General features: G+C 48.4%; 1 protein-coding gene across 1 annotated transcript in view; it reads left to right on the forward strand.

Moving 5' to 3' along the window:
- LOC129867927 (nectin-1-like) overlaps nt 1-4,251 on the forward strand; it is a gene marked incomplete at its 5' end in the record, with an annotated part of 36,438 nt that extends 32,187 nt beyond the window's left edge. Inside the window, one exon of the mRNA XM_055941415.1 lies at nt 1-4,251. This exon is cut by the window's left edge and continues 538 nt beyond it.
- Between the last annotated feature and the right edge of the window lie 371 nt (nt 4,252-4,622).

Genomic DNA, 4,622 nt, shown 5'->3' on the forward strand with positions numbered 1-4,622 from the left:
AATTCAATGTTATTGAATTATTTCCCTTCACTGGAACTAAGATGCCTCGCCCGAACCATGAAGAACTGCCCCAGACCATTATTCCTCCTCCACCAAACTTTACAGTTGGCACTATGCATACAGACAGGAAGCGTTCTCCTGGCATCCACCAAACTTTACAGTTGGCACTATGCATACAGGCAGGAAGCGTTGTCCTGGCATCCACCAAACCCAGATTCCTCGGGCTGCCAGATAACGAAGCGTGATTCATAACTCCAGCGAACGTGTTTCCACTGCTCCAAAGTCCAATGGCGGCGAGATTTACACCAGTCCAACCAACGCTTGGCACATGGTGATCTTAGGCTTGTGTGCGGCTGCTCGGCCATTTAATGAACCTCCCGACGAACAGTTCTTGTGCTGACGTTGCTTCCAGAAGCAGTTTGGAACTCAGTAGTGAGTGTTGCAACCGATGACAGGCGATTTTTACGTGATATGCGCCACAGTCCCGTTTTGTGAGCTTATGTGGCCTATCATTTCACAGGTGAGCCGCTGTTGCTCCTAGACATTTCCACTTCACAATAACAGCACTTACAGTTGACCGGGGCAGCTCTAGCAGGGCAGACTTTTGACGAACTGACTTGTTGGAAAGGTGGCATCCTTTGACGGTGCCATGTTGAAAGTCACCAAGGTCTTCAGTAAGGCCATTCTACTGTGAATGTTTGCGTGTGGAAATTGCATGGGTGTTCGATTTTATACGCCTGTCAGCAACGGGTGAAATAGCGTATATGATGATTGTATGTGAGTGGGTGTGTCAGTATACTGTATGTATATGTACATATTATGTGTGTGTATGCAGATGGAGTCAGTGTTTTTTATGTGTGTTGGACTATTAGTGTGTAGGGCCCTGTGAGTGTGCCTAGAGACTGTGCAAAAATAAAAATACAATAAAAAGGTCTTCTCCGATAGTCCATGTAGCCATTTTGTTAGCTATTTAGTTAGCTATTTAGAAGTCTTATGGCATGGGGATAGAAGCCGTTCAGGAGCCTGTTGATGTCAGACTTGATGCACCGGTACCACGCACTGCGCGGAAGCAGAGAGAACAGTCTATGGCTTGGGTGGTTGGAGTCTTTAATGATTTTCCAGGCCTTCCTTTCACACCACCTGATATAGAGGTGCTGGATGGCAGGGAGCTCGGCCCCAGTGATGTACTGGTCTGTCCGCACCACCACCTGATATAGAGGTCCTGGATGGCATGGAGCTCGGCCCCAGTGATGTACTGGTCTGTCCGCACCACCACCTGGTATAGAGGTCCTGGATGGCATGGAGCTCGGCCCCAATGATGTACTGGTCTGTCCGCACCACCCTCTATAGCAGCATGTGATCAAGGGCGGTGCCATTGCCATACCAAGCAGTAATACAGCCAGTCAATATGCTCTCAATGGTACAGCTGTAGAACTTTTTGAGGATTTGAGGGCCCATGGTAAACCTATCGCACCTTCTTCACGATTGTGCGCGTATGTGAAGACCATTTTATGTTGTTTTGTGATATGGATACTGTGAAATCCGTTTCCTGTAGTCTTCTTGCTCTTGTTGACATTGAGGGAGAGGTTGTTGTTCCGGCACCACACTGCCAGTTCACTGACCTCCTTCCCTGTCGGCTGTCTCATTGCGGTAGGTGATCTGTCGTACTACGGCCATGATATCTGCAAACTTGATGATGATGTTGGAGTCGTGTTTGGCCATGCAGTAGTGGTTGAACAGGGAGTACAGGAGGTGCCTATGCACGCACCCCTGAGGGGACCCAGTGTTGAGGATCAGCGTTGCAAAGGGGATGTTAACTACCCTCACCACTTGGGCTCGGCCCGTCAGGAAGTCCAGGATCCAGTTGCAGAGGGAGGTGTTCAGTCCCAGGGTCCTACGGTTGGTGAGGAGCTTGCATTGGACAATGGTGTTGAACTCGTGTTTGTGTTTGTGTGTCTCTGTAAGTAAACAACATCTAGCTTCAAAATATGCTGCATTTCTTCAGGTTGAAAAGCAATTGACATGCTTTAAATCACAGGTCACAGTACAATAAACCTTCAGATGCACAACTAACCCTAACCTTAACCCAAACCCAGATCTCTAGTAGGAATTTACCCCCAAACCCAGACCTCTAGTAGGACATCACCCAAACCCCGACCTCTAGTAGGACATTACCCCCAAACCCAGACCTCTAGTAGGAATTTACCCCCAAACCCAGACCTCTAGTAGGACATTACCCCAAACCCAGACCTCTAGTAGGACATTACCCCCAAACCCAGACCTCTAGTAGGACATTACCCCCAAACCCAGACCTCTAGTAGGACATTACCCCAAACCAAACCCTCTAGTAGGACATTACCCCAAACCCAGCCCTCTAGCAGGACATTACCCCAAACTGAAAGCTCTAGTAGGACATTACCTCCAAACCCAACCCTCTAGTAGGACATTACCCCCAAACCCAGAAGTCTAGTAGGACATTACCCCAAATCGAGACATCTAGTAAGACATTACCCTGAAACACTAGTAGGACATTACTCCAAACCCAGACCTTAAAGAAGGACATTACCCCCAAACTCTAGTAGGGCATTACCCCAAACCCAGACCTCTAGTAGGACATTACCCCAAAACCAGACCTCTAGTAGGACATTACCCCAAACCGAAAGCTCTAGTAGGACATTACCCCAAACCCAGACCTCTAGTAGGACATTACCCCCAACCCAGACCTCTAGTAGGACATTACCCCAAACCCAGACCTCTAGTAGGACATTACCCCAAACCGAAAGCTCTAGTAGGACATTACCCCAAACCCAGACCTCTAGTAGGACATTACCCCCAAACCCAACCCTCTAGTAGGACATTACCCCCAAACCCAGACCTCTAGTAGGACATTACCCCCAAACCCAACCCTCTAGTAGGACATTACCCCCAAACCCAACCCTCTAGTAGGAATATACCCCAAACCCAAAGCTCCAGTAGGACATTACCCCAAACCCAGACCTCTAGTAGGACATTACCCCAAACCCTGACCTCTAGTAGGACATTACCCCAAACCCAGACCTCTAGTAGGACATTACCCCCAAACCCAGACCTCTAGTAGGACATTACCCCAAACCCAGACCTCTAGTAGGACATTACTCCTAACCCAGACCTCTAGTAGGACATTACCCCAAACCGAAAGCTCTAGTAGGACATTAACTAAACCCAGACCTCTAGTATGACATTACTTCAAACCCAGATCTCTAGTTAGACATTACCCCAAACCGAAAGCTCTAGTAGGACATTGCCCCAAATCGAGACATCTAGTAGGACATTACCCCAAATCCAGACCTCTAGTAAGACATTACCCCAAAACACTAGTAGGACAGTACTCCAAACCCAGACCTTATAGTAGGACATTACCCCCAAACTCTAGTAGGACATTACCCCAATCCAGACCTCTAGTAGACATTACCCCAAAACCAAAGCTCCAGTAGGACATTACCCTAAACCCAACCCTCTAGTAGGACATTACCCCAATCCAGACCTCTAGTAGGACATTACACCCAAACTCTAGTAGGACATTACCCTAACCCAGACCTCTAGTAGGACATTACCCCGAAACCCAGACCTCTAGTAGGACATTACCCCAAACCCAGACCTCTAGTAGGACATTACCCCCAAACCCAACCCTCTAGTAGGACATTACCCCCAAACCCAACCCTCTAGTAGGACATTACCCCCAAACCCAACCCTCTAGTAGGACATCACCCCAAACCAAACCCTCTAGTAGGACATTACTCCTAACCCAGACCTCTAGTAGGACATTACCCCATACCAAACCCTCTAGTAGGACATTACCCCCAAACCCAGACCTCTAGTAGGACATTACCCCAAACCCAACCCTCTAGTAGGACATTACCCCAAACCCAGACCTCTAGTAGGACATTACCCCCAAACCCAGACCTCTAGTAGGACATTACCCCAAACCCAGACCTCTAGTAGGACATTACCCCCAAACCCAGACCTCTAGTAGGATATTACTCCTAACCCAGACCTCTAGTAGGACATTACCCCAAACCGAAAGCTCTAGGAGGACATTACCCTAACCCAGATCTCTAGTAGGACATTACCCCAAACCCAACCCTCTAGTAGGACATTACCCCAAACCCAGACCTCTAGTAGGACATTACTCCTAACCCAGACCTCTAGTAGGACATTACCCCCAAACCCAGACCTCTAGTAGGACATTACCCCAAACCCAGACCTCTAGTAGGACATTACCCCAAACCCAGACCTCTAGTAGGACATTACCCCCAAACCCAGACCTCTAGTAGGACATTACCCCAAACCCAACCCTATAGTAGGACATTACCCCCAAACCCAACCCTCTAGTAGGACATTACCCCCAAACCCAACCCTCTAGTAGGACATTACCCCCAAACCCAGACCTCTAGTAGGACATTACCCCAAAACCAGACCTCTAGTAGGACATTACCCCAAACCAAAAGCTCTAGTCGGACATTACCCCAAACCCAGACCTCTAGTAGGACATTACCCCAAACCCAGACCTCTAGTAGGACATTACCCTAAACCGAAAGCTCTAGTAGGACATTGCCCCAAATCGAGACATCTAGTAGGACATT

Source organism: Salvelinus fontinalis, chromosome 13 (genome assembly GCF_029448725.1).
Source record: "Salvelinus fontinalis isolate EN_2023a chromosome 13, ASM2944872v1, whole genome shotgun sequence".
NCBI lineage: Eukaryota > Metazoa > Chordata > Actinopteri > Salmoniformes > Salmonidae > Salvelinus > Salvelinus fontinalis.